Raw genomic sequence first — 15,137 nt, 5'->3', positions numbered from 1 at the left:
AAAAAAGGAAACTAAAGGCATCAGGATCCAACCTCAGAAATAAGGAAAGTGAGTTCTAGCAGGAATAAACTCCCAGAGGAAAAGAAAATTAAAATGAGAGAGTGCAAAAGGAATGAACAAAAGAGATAAAGCCAGGAGAGGAGAATTTATCTTACACAAACAGAATTTGTGTTGGCCCATCCGTCCATGACACAAGCACTAATGAGGCTGCCCATTCACAGAGGCCTCAGATAAACATACAGATGGCCATTTAAATCACCTCAATGCAGTATGCGTATTATGTGAGCCAGTGTTTTCACTTGGATAGGGTAAAGAGAAAAGACAGAGGCCTGGAGATGATGAAGATAGCAGGCCAGGATTATTGGACTTTTCCTATGCCTCAGTCTTCATAAGTTTTTCTATGAAAATGCTCGTAAAGAGCTGGACTATAAAAATTCCAGACTTTACTGTTGGCATAATTGATCTCAGATATGTCACCACAGAAGGAGACAGAGGAGTATTCATGTAAGACATACAAATCTTGGAGAGGAACCAAGTGCAATATATAATCTTTCCTTCCCAGAAAACCATTCACGACAGTTTTGGAATAGATTTAGTCTTTTAAAACCTGTTCTCCAACCTGTAACACATTTTGAACAAAAGGGTTTTAGGCTCACAATAAAGAACATTTGAATTTGATAGTGTATTATTCATCCAGTTTTGAAATGAATAATTCCTTGATTATACCTTCTTATTTTGCAGAAAGGGGACTGAAGAACTTCCTCTTTAAAACAGCCTTCAAAGGATGTGAAATATTACAAAAATCAGAGACCAAATTCACAGCTGGCACAAGCAGGCACCTCCCAGTTTGAGTAGGTGATCTGAGGCTCATAAAAACATTTTTTTCTCTGGTTACAATTGTTTACCAATACTACACCATTATTACAGTACCATTGCAAGAAGTTTTAGAAGTCTTTTTTTCCACTTATGGGTCGAGTTGTATGCTCTATTTTTTAGTATATTGTTGTTGTTAGTTGCTGTTATTGGCATTTTACCCATGGAATGGGTGTGAAAACCTGCTTGTTTTGAGTATTTTTTTTTTCCTTTGCAGTTTCCTCACATCTCTTTTCACTTCCCTTCACAACTGCTCATCTTTGCTCTTCCTGACCCTTGTTTTTCAACATCCTGTTGTCTCTCTGGTCTTCTTTCTCTAGGGAGCTCAAGTTCTTACCTTTTCTTCAAAGCTGTTGCCATGTCAGCAGTTACTATATAATAAACCAAGAGGCCACAATCAACATTAGCAGCCATCATACAGCATCGCACAGACAGTCTGACAGCCTTTTATGCCTCCTCTGCTATTGTTCTACACTGTCAGCGTCTACCTTCTTAGTCATCAGGACATGTGGCCCAAACTGACTGCTAAGGGCTTGGTCTGTGGTCTCTCCACTGAACGTCAAGGAGAGACTCACACTGGGTTCAGCAGTGTGTCTCTCACCTGAGACACCATCAGAGTGATGGAAGTTAGAAAAATCAGTTAAGGAAAGCAAAATAAATACTTCCTGTAGAAATTAAGCCCTATGCCCAAGTTGCTTACAAGTTCACCTCAAGAGCATGAGGAGCAGGGAATTGCTTGTCTAAACTCTGTGTTTGCATGTGTGAGTGAATGAGCAAGAGACATCCTGTGGGCCTTTTAGAGCTGGTTACATTTAGCTGCTTTGTGGCTGCTGCCAAATTTTTAGTAGCTGTGACTCATTGACCAACTAGCTGCCTTAACATCTTGCTTCATTGTCCTTTTCCCCTTATAAAGGTTTCCTCTCACCCCCATCTGAGACGTCAAGAACAATGATTCCAGATGTAAGCAGAAAGTTTTCCAACGCAGCACATCATAAGACCTGCAGGCATGCCTTGAAATGAAGATTGCAAATGACGTGGGTGCTGTGAGCCTGATGAACACCTTGAGAGCTGACAGATGACAGTGAGTACTCAAGGCAGTCTGCCTTGTTTTATGGCTTCCAGGTGAATGAAAGATGAGTTGGCAAGATATTTTAAGATGTGTCTGTGCATAGCTAAGGAAGCAAATCTGAATTCTTTGTTAAACAGACAGAAGTGTGTGGGATTTTGGGGGCACTTGTGAATACAGAGGAAAAGGAAATAAGGATATTCTGAAGTTTTATCAAAATACACACTAATTTTAAAGGAACAAAATCCAGTAGCTATTGGGGTGGAACAATACGTGGAGGACTCAAAAGAACTAGATGAGAGACAGCAGCCAAGCCCCTGGTTTAAACAGGTCTGCGCTCCCAGGGTGAGACATGAGCACAGACGTCAGGACACATGAATCCAGTGTTTGCAAAGCACTGACACTCTCAGCCCAGTGAACTGACACCCCTCAGCTCTTGTGCAGAGGTGTTGAACACTTGGCAACACTTCCCCACCTGAGGACGTGAGGAGCCTGACTGGAGAACCTGTCCCTAAACACACTCGGTGCCACAAGGGCGACAACAAGCAGACCCGAGGACGATTAATCCTGTTAAGGCACTAAGAGTTGTGGGTGTTCAAGGAGTAGAACAGCATTGTTGGGTGCTGAGAGTATTTAAGGCTTTTGAGCTCATCCGTCTCCATTTGACTGTCCCTAGGCAGGAAATAGCTAATTACCTTTCCATGGCAGGAGCAGTTCAGCTCCTCCAGGGCAGAGGAGAGAGAATTGGCCATAATTACAGGAGGAGCACACAGAACTCTCCCTAGTAGTGCAGGAACTGAGTTGCAGCCAGCATTTAAAGGCTGATTAGTATAACTGCTTGCAGTCAGTATTTACAGACACTTCTCAATTGCTCTTACCCTGGGAAAAATGAGATGCTGTCAGCATAAAACTTACGAAAAGGAACAATAGAAATAAAATTATGTTTTCTTTGATATTAAATAAATCATAATTTAAACAGTTAAATTAACAATAAGATTTTTTTTTTTGCCTAGCCCTCCAGTGGTCCTTTTGAATTTTCCCCACAGCCCATGGTTTGGAAAATCTGGTTTCAGAATGAGAGAACTATACATGCATTCAATAATGACTTGAATGAGTGTTAAAGGCATTGTTCCTAAAAGGAGCTGTGTGAATATTTTAAGTTATTGAGCAGGAGGGGCGGTAACAAGAACAATAGAAAAACGAAATTATTGTTATTTTGTCTTTTTAGACCTCGGTGCTGTCATATGTTTCCCCTTTCTCCTGAAGAGGGGTTTAGCTCCCTGACGGGATCTTCTGGGGAGCTGTCTGAGCTAGCACAATTATTGTGTCAAACTCTTATCTCAGGGACCAAATAATGGAACCAGGCTTTGACTGTCTCCTTTGCTTTTTAATGAGCTGTTTGTTGCAATTAGAACCTGCATTATTTTAACTGGGTCTAGAGGAGGAGTGTGTTTAGAAAGTGCTCGGGGGAAGAAGAGATTGTTAAGCAACAGGTGGATTAAAAAAAAAAATAAAATCAATTGTAAACAGAGAATATAAGGGGGGATGGGAAATGAGAGAGAGAAGAAATGTTAGGAAGGGAAAATTTTCAAGGAACAGAATTTGCAAGGAATAGAATTTCCAAGAACATTTCAATAGTGTGCTATCCATGCAGATCTCAAGAGACTGATAAAAGTACAGTTAAACTGTGGACTTTTTCCCCTGGCTACGCTTGAGCTCGAGGTGGTCACAAAGCCATCTATCTGCAGCCTTTGCCTGGAAGCAGATCGTTCGGCTCAAGAGCGAACAGGAGAGGGCAGCATCGCTTTACACTTACGGTAAGGGCCACTATGGAAGTGTCTGGGAAACTGCAGTGGACAAACGGATCACTGAAGGTCACCAGGCAACGGACTGTTGAAGGGAGTTTGCCCGCAGGTACCTCGCTGGAAGAAATGCCTGCATGGGAAGAGGACGGAAGAAAGAGACATTTCTAAGTGCAGAGTAGAAAGCAAGGTGAATGCGGTATTTCAGCTGGACTCTGTTTAGGTGCTAAGTTCAGGATGTGAGGTACAGCTTCAGAGCACAGAGACGTCTGGCAGCTCGTTTAGTTACATTCCTTCTCATCCACACATCATTATACAAGACAAGAAAACCTATTTCAAAGATGCACAAATGGTACACCAAAGGTGGTAAATTCCTTGCCAAACGCGCCACATGGCATCAGGACAGCACCTGGATGGCCACGCTCCCCTGCCAACCATTGACCCACATCAAGCACGACCATTGCATGAGTGCAGGGCACTGTGGGGATGGCACGAAGGATTCCTGAGATGCAATCAGCACACAAGAATGCTGATTCAGCTTCAGATGAAGGATAAATGCTCTACTCTAATGTATTCTTTTAAATCAATTTCATAAATAATAAAAAAAAAAAATCCAAATTGATACCATAAATATATGAGAATGTTTAAAACCCTGGTAAAGATACAGTAGCCTTGGTTTTACCCGTGGAAACACAACTGTAGTAACTTTTAACAGAGGACAAAATGTGGTCCATTAACTTTCACTTTTCTTCTATGACAGTACTTACTAGAGGCAGTTGTGGATTCATGAGCTGGGGTTCTCTCTGACATATGACTTTTTTAAGTCACATGGTGTGCAAAATGACATGGCAGAGAAATTCCCCCACACTGGAAAAACAGCCATGCCTATCTATCAGTTGCCCTCTTGGCTCTGCTTCCTATCTGCCACTGTTACGCCTCCTTCAGTGAAGACAGAGTAATTCTCTTTACAACTGACTGTCCTGCCAGTACATTACTGAATTGGCAGAGCCACACTGGTTTTGCTGCTCTGTCCCCTCTTCAAATCAGGCTCACAACCCAGAGAGGAAAATGACTGACATTCCAGAAGAGGGTAATGGTACACTGGTTACCAGGGAGTTATTTTGTTCAATCATTTTGCAGTATGGGTGAATTGCAGGTATATTTTTCATTTCATAGACAATGTTTCAATATCTCTGTTCTATACACAAGGAATGGAATGAGACAACTGTGGTTTTATTTACTGAGGTCCATCATCCATGCCAATTAATTGTTTTATCTTGCTGTGGAAATTATCAATAAAATACCAATACTGAGAGAAGTAATCTTGCAGATAACTGTGTGGGAATGATATGAATGGAAGCACCAAATACACATAAACCTTCATAACCACCATCAATCTGTTTGGACACAGACAAAATCCTAGAAATACAGGGATAACAACTACCTGATTTTTTTATTGAAATATACATTTCAAGTAAATTTTTCTAATTGTAGAAGTATTTTCTGAGCTACTGTTTCTGAGCTACTGTTTCTGAGCTACTATACTGTTATATGGGAAATTCAACTGATTACACTTAGAAATCTTAGGGAAATGCAGTAAAGGAAATGTGTTTGGTTTGACATTTTTAAAATTTTATATTCAAAATAAGGGTTTTAAAAATTATTTATTTTCAATAGCCATGCTAGTATAAATGACTCATTATCACTGGCACCTTAGCATTTAACTGAAGGATTGCATATGATTGTGAATAAATGAAATATGCTATTTTAACACTTTCTTTAAAAAACACACCTTTTCAATACTAAAGTGCTGGATCCTCTTTAGTACTGAAAGAAACATCTGAAGTTTCCTAGCCCAGTACGTAGGAGTGGCACTTGATCTAAAAGCAAGTTTCCATCAGTGGCCACACCATGTAATGAAAACTAAAAATATTGTGAAAGAAATATTTCACCTTGAAATTTTCAAATAAAGAGGTGTCTAAATGCCATTTTGGATTTTCTGCTTAGTGGTAATACTTATGCTTTAATATTCTGAATTGGAATAAAAAGTAATATCTCAGTGTCAATTTTCTCAAGAAACAAAAATTCCATGCCTTGACCAAGTAAAATTACCAAATGAGTGAGTAATCCATTTTCTCCCAGGCCCTCAGTTTTGTCAGCACTAAATTTACACACAATCATTTTTTAAAGAGATATGGGAGGAAATGCATAAATGCCAAGAATGTTTGTTCAGGGAAATGACACACCATCATTTTCCCAACATCTGGTAATTCATGAAGGGCTGACAAATTTTCTTCTGGACTTATTAAGAGTGAAGTTATCTATTCTGAGGGGATCTGCGATAAAAGCAATTTTTTTACTGTAAGGAAGTTTGAGCTGAAGCTTCATACAGAGAGAGAAAAGAGACTGGAAGAAGGAGAACTGCTTTTGTTGCTCTGTGGCTCAGGAGCATTATCCATCCTTCCCTCCAGAACTCTATTTTTAGATGGCCTCTAGTGCATTAGATCAAATGTATAAATTGGATGAGGTCAAACTGTCTCTGTCTGTGAATATGCAGCTCTCAGAGGTGTGCCAATGGCTGTGGAATTCAGCTGGCTGGTATTAACTGACCCTTGTCAAAATCAGATTATAACATCAGTCTTTCTATTAAATATGGGCCTAACAACCTTTTAACATTTTGAAGCTTAACTCTCATTTAATTTATATTGATGTGGATGTAGAGATGTCAGCAGAATGGTTTTTTTTCTGTCATGTTTTCCTCCCTACTGTGTTAGCATGAACTGCCATCTTAGAAGGTCTTCACAGGAAAAGGATTATCATCCCTGGAAACAGTAGAAATCCCATGACTTCTATTTCTCTAGCAGTCCAATATTATTCTGACCAGTGTCATCAGACCAGCTTTTACACTGGAGCACACCTCTGTAGCTATAGGTGTGTACCTATAAATATAAACAAACATGCAGACATTTGATATTACAACAATTATTAATTCATTATCCAGGCAATACAATAAGTCAGCACACTTCACAGGCCAAGAAATCACCCACAGTAAGTTCCTTATTGCAAAGCATGAACTCTTTTTGCTCTGCAAAGCTCTGAGTGACTTGAACATCGCGTGTCATTTGTTTGGCCCTTGTGTAAAGATGGAAATTTCACCTCAAAACTGTGCAGTGTGACTGGCAGCCCCAGGCTCTGCAAGATTTATGTGAGGCTGCTGGCGGTGTTGTGTCACTTGGTAATGTAGGACTGCGTCTGTGGAGGGAATACCATGCAGTGTGGAGGCGAGCTGAGGAATTAAATGGGATGGGATTTGCATTAGAGCTTCACCAGAGTTAATCAGCTTATTCCCTGAAATCTGGCTGCAACTTGCTGTATGGCTTCCTGCTCTGGTCAACAGAAACACTAAGATACAACATATAAGAATGCCTTGAAGCAATACAAGAGGAAAGGAAGCAATTATTCCAGTTCAGCTAGATAAGTGCCTAAGGGATCAACTCCCCATCTAAAAAGTGTATTGGCATTCTCAGCCTCATGACACAGATTCTGCAACGGAGAGAACCCACATATAGAATGAGGTCAAAAAGTTAGCTGCAAGTGTATTGTCTGAGCTTTAAATTTAACCCTGCCTTGTGTCTCAACCCAGATGACTGAAGCATTCTGCTAAGTCTTTGTTGCTTGTGATTACATATATTTTAAAATATGTGGAAGGTCTGTGGCTTGTTCTTTTCCAGTGGAACTGGGGATTCAGTTCAGCAAGTATACAGGGCAAAGGATACAGAGATCACTAGTTCTTGTTTGCAGCCTATTAATTTTACTGAGTATACCTCATTATTTATCCTGTATGCATCAAAAAGAACACCCATCCTACACTGAAATGTGCCTGGATTCACATTCACACAGAGATGAGAATTGCCAGACTGGACTAGCCCAGTGTCAGTCCACATAGTCCAACAATCTGTCTTTGATAATAACTAGCACCAGATACCATAAAGGAAAAAAGCCTCTATCCAGCAATAACCCCAGTCACTAAAGTGTTTTACCCCAATCAGAAAGAAGTTGGTGCCCAAAGCATGAGGTCTTTTCCAAACATTTGCTAATCCGGCTGGAACATTATCAGTGTAAATGTCTGATTCTTTCCAGATCTTGCTTGCCTTGTCCAGAGAAATGGTGTGAAATAAAAGAGCAGTTAGATGAAGGAGAAGAAAGAAATTTGCAAAATGTGAGATATAAACAAAGAAGGTTTGGGACAGAATGAAAAATAAACAGAGAGAGTGTCTGGAGGGGAAGAGAGAATGAAAGAAAAAATTCTGTCCTTTAAAAATGACAGGATTCTTTCATAGCTCCCAAAACAGCGAGGCTTACCTTAGAGGGAAAAGTTTATGACTCCTACAGTGTTTTGAAAGTCCAGCAGAGACCAGCAAGACGTCAAACCAAAATTCAGCTATCTGTGCAAATGTGCTGATCAAAGTTCTGCCCAAGACAGAGCGGCAGGCACTGTGGATTATGTCGACTCTGTGAAGTCAGAGGTGACCACGGAGAATCCACAATCCTACATCCTCTGCCCCCAGTCCTGCAGAATACAACAGTGCAAGGACTTAACATAAAAAAGGACTGGGATTTTATCTCCTGTGAAGCCCAAGAGAGTAGAAGGAAAATCTCACTTCACTGATAGCATAAGAGTTGAAGGCTACAGTTGCACCAAAGATAGTAAGAATCCAGGACTAGCAAGATTTGTGCTTTCAAAGAACTAGTACAGAAAAATGTCTCAAGCTCTTGCCCAAGAAAGCTGATAAAGGATTAGGATAATATGCTCTAAATATGGTTTCCAAATCAGTCCCATGTGAACATCCTGCATTGAGAGACTTGAATAACAACTTGCTCAGGGATTCAGTGCACAAGGAGAGGTGGAAAGGAACATATAAAGTCCAAAGTGTTTGCAAAATAAAGGAAGATTGAACTCTCAGAGCCATAACCTCAAATACAGCAGAGAAGATACTTTCTATGGTTCTAATACTGAGAGATCTTGCAAATGTGGACTCCACATGTGATAAATAGCCCTACTTCCATATCTCCTGAAAAAAATTTAAAGGCATAACTAATGACATTGTTAAAGACGACTTCTGTGCTGATAGATGTTAGTGCTGACATTTTCCATTTATTATTTAAGGTTGTTTTGGACTTGTAGAAACAGTAAGTGAGTGCATTTTGAAACTCTTATGGGAATTGGACATTTACAAATTTCTTGTCACCTGGCAAAGTCAGTTAAAATGTTACAAGCAATTATTTTAATCATGTTGAAGATTAATCATACTTTAAAACAGGGGTTCTGGAAATAAATTCTAAATGTTAATATTGATAAATTGCTGTTGCGAATGGATCATTATGTAGAGGAAATATTTCGTTTAATTGGAGTTGATCCTGAGCTGCTCTACATACATTATATGCGGAATGAAGCTGAAACTGAGTTCTGTTCTTTTGAAGAAAAATTCTACAGTCCCAGCCTGGGTTTAGTGTCTACTATAAAGGGAATAAGGGAAATGAGACTAGGTGCCTTGCTTGGATGTCCATTTTTAATCCAGCAGATAATTTCAACCAAACTGGACAGAACATTCACAGAGAGTAAGCTGTGGCAAAGCTGGTCAAAATAAAGACTTTACTAGAGTTCTACCATCATGAAAAGAGACACTTCACAGGAATAACACAGAATCTACAGGAGATTGAGAACTGGTCTGTAAGGGACAAGACCTCTTGATGCAGGAGGCAAGACATTCAGGAATATCTTTATGTAGCTGTTCCTTGAAAGAGAAAGACATCACCCAAGACTGCTAAAATGCAGGTCATATTAACCTTCCCTAGCACTGCTTTGGCTCTGGCTCTAGACAATGGTAAAGTAGCTGCAAATGGGGCAAACATGCTGGTATGAACTATGAAAATTCTTTGGGGAAGGCCTGTGCTTCGATTGCAAAGAAGATGGGTATGAAAAAAAAAAAGCTGTGTAAAGCTGACATGCAACTGGAACTTTCTTAGACTAAAAAGATCTATTATTGACAGATAGTACTTGCTGGAAGCACAAAATAAAGTCATTTAACACTCTGAAAGTCAAGCTTGAGATGTGTGTCAAATTGGTTTGAAGCCCTTTTTGTGAGACCTTGACCATCCTCAGCACTGGTGTTGTTGGGGCCAGGGAGCTCCCAGACTATTTTGCTGAGTCCAAAGCACTGTGGAGGAATGGGCTTGCCTCTTTGCTCTGCCCTGCCCTGGGACTCCTCTGTGTTTAGACACATATCTGAACCTCCACATTTCTGCAGGAGTTCCCAGCAATCCAGATGCAAAGACACTCCAGAGCAGCCTTATCCAAAGGGTACACTTGTGGTGCACAGCAGCATCAGTCATAGATGGAGATAGCGGCTTGTTCAGTAACAACTCTAATACAGGCTCTGGAAGTCAGCTTCTTTAGAGAAGACGAGGGTCTTAAAAAAATCCCTCCTATTATATTTCACAAAAAAAGCATTAACAGACATAGTTTTCAAATGCCAGGATCTCCTGGAAATGTTGTTCATTTGCCCCAGTCTCCTTACTAATCTGGGGTGCTGCTGTGCTTCCTGGTGCTGCATGCAGCATAACTCCTGTGCCTCTAAAAGATGGAACTGTCTTCTTAAAGTATGCCAACCCTTCACCATTGCCTGCCACCTGGATGGCCAATGGGGCAGCTACTTGTCCTGACTGTTTCTTTCATGGGGAAGCTTTTCTGCTGGAAAACGGGCTAAAGGCATGGACTGTTTCTAGCCAACCAACCGCATTACTCTGACAGTAAGAACAGAGCTGGATTACATTCAAGACCATGCATGGAGCCCAGGATTCTGTGTCCCAAACCTGATAACATGGACTAAGAACCTGAACTATTTCAGGCTACCACATGACCCTGACATGTTAACAACTTGGGCTGTTACTGAGCTGGGTTAGATTCAAACCCATGGGCAAAGGTAAAAGGTTTTGTGTTCCGTTACCGGCGCCAAACGTTCTGTTTTCTTACTTGGCTTCTTTCATGACGGTGTTTTTCAAAGCATTGAGAAAGCACCCGTTAGCACTTCACTCTGTATAAGTAATGTAATAACGGGGAGAGTGATGTGGGAGGAGGGACATGGTGGGCAGGAATCATTATCCAAATTAGGTGTTAAGCTTTGGCTTCTGCCCCTGCCTTTGGTGAGGGTTACAAGGATTAGTGGAGAGAGGGAAAGGAACTTCTGTTTCTAGAGCATGACTATGAAAATAGACACACTGGTAACTATGAACAAAATGGAAAAAGTAAATACAGTCCATGAAGTAACACCATCGGGAAAACAAATGTTCTCAAAGAAAAAATTTCAGAAAGTGCATAATTCTCTGCAGCATGAAGCATTGAGAGCCAAGGTCTGTTTTTTTGGAAAAGTTCCTTTGCATCTGGATCCCCACCAGACTTGGAAGAAGAAGTCTAGGAGGGCTGTGGTTTGGAGTGCACCAGCACTCTCATTGCAGATTGTTCCATTTTCTTTGTAATAACAGCAGACGTTTCATGTCTGACACAGAGAAGCCCCCGCCCTCCTCTGTCTCACCTGAGATGTATTTTGCCACAGTCCAGACACTGTGGAATGGATAGAAAACAAAAGCAGGAGCTGGATATTGATTCCCACATGAGACTCAAATCACATATGCTACTTCTTGCTTGTAGCACCAGGCATTGCTCACCTCAAGGCCTGCTTTTGCACTCCATGTGTGAGAAAGAGCTTGACACAGAAAGCAGCAGAAACTGGAAAAAACTATCAATGTATACTAGCTCAATTCAATCCCTGAGAAGAAAATATTGTGGTGTATTGTGGTGACCTCATGTTTCAAACAATGACACAACAGCTGTTAGCTATGTCAGACCACTGCACTGTGTAGCATCTGCCTAAGAATGGCAATGGCAGTGTGGAGTATTTATATGTAAAACATTCAATAGCATCTCCCATTCTATGACCCATCTCAACTCACCTTTGGTAATGCTGCCTTACAGTTTGGAACACCTGCAGAATTTCACAGTCAAAAAGTCATTGACAAACTGCATCTATCTTATGTGAATAAAAAATTTAGGTATGTTATTTTTGTCACTTTTCCTCCTCTGAGGAGAAGCCTGCATGAAGTCATGAGGCTCTTTTTGGCACTGTCAGGAATGATCCCTGAATTTAGTGAAAAGGTATTACAAAACAAAATAAAGTTTTTTCAGTTATAAATTCCTGAGAACACCACTGCCAACAGACTGCAGAACAATTTTTGTGTTTAGGAAGTAATCCATAATTTAAAAGTCATACTCTTTGGCATGACAGGGGAAAAAAAATCTGTAGTTTATTGTGTTTCAGACTCTAAATATTTTTTTCAGTCTGGTGGTAAACCAAACACTTTTATGCATTTGTTGACATGTCCAGTGCATTTGGCAATGTGCAAAATCCTTGTTATTTGGGTCAGACAAGTGTCCTCAAAAACAAGGCAACCCAGCAGGCCTTCCAAACTAGGCTGTGCCAGACTCTGTTTGCCCTGGTTCAGTGGAAGTGACTGCTAACCTACAGCAAGCCCTGCTCTGCACCAGGGCTGTGGCCTCTGCAGGGAGCTGGGCTGCCTGGCTCAGCCTCCTCATTCTCTTCCTGACTGCTCAAGGTCAGACCCAGGAATTCACTGCCCTCCACGTGGGACATGCCAAGAGGCAGCACTCTTCATGAGCTCCCTATCACTGCCTCTTGGCCCTGGCCCCAGAACTGGCTGATACTCATTTGGCAATACCCCTTTATTTCATGCCTCCCTGCTAGAAGTCACAGTGAAGAGACAGAAAAACAAATGGGCTATAGGAGCAAAACCTCTCTTCCGAAAATGTAAGTCTATGTATAAGAAGAGGCACTGGAGCATTTACATGAGCCTACTGCACAAATTGATGGAAAGAACTGCTCCTATTTGCTGTACATGAGAGATTTATCTCCTCCTCTCCCCTCCAGCTACAGACTGCCATGAAGAAAAGGCAGAATTTATGTTCTTGGTCCTCTTCCACTAGGCCCTACCCTCCTTCCCTGTTCCATTCTCCTTGGTTGCTTCTTTGTGCCACAGGTAGTCTGAAATTAGAAGCTGCTGTCTCATTTGGCTGGTAATTGTACTTCCTTTAGAGAGGAATCTCATTTCACAGAAGTTCAAGAATGGAAGAGTTTATCCTGGTTAGCAAGTTTCTTATCTTCAACACTGACTAAAGGCAGCTGAAAATGAGGGTGGCATGTATACATGATGAAAACTCTCATATATATGATGGAAACTATCCATAGGCTTGAAAGAGGCTCAAAATCTGGATTTTCAAAGCGTTTCCTGGGCACTACATGAATACACCCTTTCTTTAAAATGTAGCAAGTGGGATCCAAAGATCAGATATGTTTACAGATACGGACAAAATGATGATAGCTTTTAAGATCTCAGACATGGAGGCACAATTCCCCAAAACTGGTGTTTGAATCAACTGTTTCATGTCTCCAATGTAACCCTATGTTGCACATTGTCCTCATTCATTTGGGTAGAAGTATTTCTTTGAATGACAAACCTGTAAATCCACTTAATAGCTGTGAGATTCATATTGCCTTATCTTTGTGTTGCTTTATCATGTATGTCACTGTACAAGCTACTTGGATAAGTAACTGGTTCATTTTAGGTGTGTGCATGGTAAGATCCTAAAAGCACTTTTGAAGCTGCACTTAAGCAACAGCACTATTGAGATATGAGGTGCAACCTGGGAAACAGCAGCTGTCAAAAACATCCAAACCAAACAAGCTCAGCCCATTTTTCTTTGTTACAAAGACACAGATGTTGAAATACATTCATATTTACATCAAATACTTATCACATACTTGAATGCCTCAGTTTGCAGCATACATAAGCAGCGTTCAGCACACATGATTTCTCTCACTGCCACTTTGGTACTGGCAGCCAGGCAAACCCTGACGTACGAACACTGCTCCTTTTCCTCTCCAACACTATATGCAACTGCTGCATTTGTTGAATTTGCTCTATGGTGTTTCTCATCCCTATAGAAAGTGCCTCTGATCTCTCTCTCCAGAGACAAGGCACAGCCTTAACACCCCACAGATGTGCACACTACGGGGGAAGCAAAGGAGTGTGAGAGCTGACACCTGAGGATGGTGGGACAACAGGAGCAAGGAGCACCCTCAGTGTTCTGCCTGCTGTGACACTTGGCACACTCCCACCAAACCCACCTGAGGCAACCCTGAGCTGCCCACCAAGCACAGGAAGGACAAGGTCCTGTGCCACAGTGCCAGCATGCCCCAGAGGAAGCACTGTGGGATGGGCATTTCAATCCCTGCTGTATTCCTGAAAGGGATACACTGAAGCTAAGGAAGTAGATGGGGTGAAATCTTGTCCTAGTTATGTTAATAGGAGTATTGTAATTGTCTTCAATGGAGCTAGGCTTTCTCTGCGTGGAACCTGCCAGAAAATCCCAATACCCACTTGTATTTTCCTATTTCAGGATGAAAATTAGGTATAGCATATATTTCACTCACTGGTGTACAGCTGTCACCCTGGAAACCCTGTTCAATAGAGTGTGAAAACTTTTACAGGGCTGGCTGGGTTCATAAAGTGTTGAGCACCATTTTCCCCCCATTAATTTTATTCCAGGTACTATCATTCAAAAATTAGGCAATCTAAGTGTGTACAAATAGCTGTAATTATGCACTCCGCTGCCATGTATGCCTCTAAAACAAATCCTGCACTGTATTTTTCAATTAAATTCCACTCTTCAAACATACCATGATGACAAAACAAGAACTTCTGTATTTTTCCAAGCATATACTAATTATGTTTTCCACTGCAACATTCTAGGAGTAGATACTGCTCCATTTTGCCAGTGAGGAAACCAGGGTACACAGGAATCACAGATCTTGTCAAAACTGTGCAGTGAAGTCCTGGCAGATTCAGGAATGGAATCCGTGAGTCCTGACTCTTTAGTTCCCCCGCTCTGATCACCAGACAACACTCCCTTCCTCTGAAATAGGCTATTTTGATTGAAAACAGATGGTGTACATTTTTGGCACAGTGTTTTTTAACCATATTAAAATGCTCTGAATGAATATGTACTTATATCATACCTATGTATGCATACATGTATCTATATGCATGCTGCATCTATGCATACTGAAATAGGTATGAGTCAAGGACATATTAATTTACATATATCGTATGCAAATGTAATGGATATGCTGAAAGATCCTTTAGTGCAGCTGGACAGCTGACATACCTAAACACATAAGCTGTAGTCTTCAGTGATATTGTAATTACACACTATGTAATTCTCTCTAAGCAACAGAGTTTATGCTCTTGATGGAGTGTCCACT

This window comes from Zosterops lateralis, assembly GCF_965231275.1.
Source record: "Zosterops lateralis genome assembly, chromosome: 3".
NCBI lineage: Eukaryota > Metazoa > Chordata > Aves > Passeriformes > Zosteropidae > Zosterops > Zosterops lateralis.
This window is presented reverse-complemented; position numbering follows the sequence as displayed.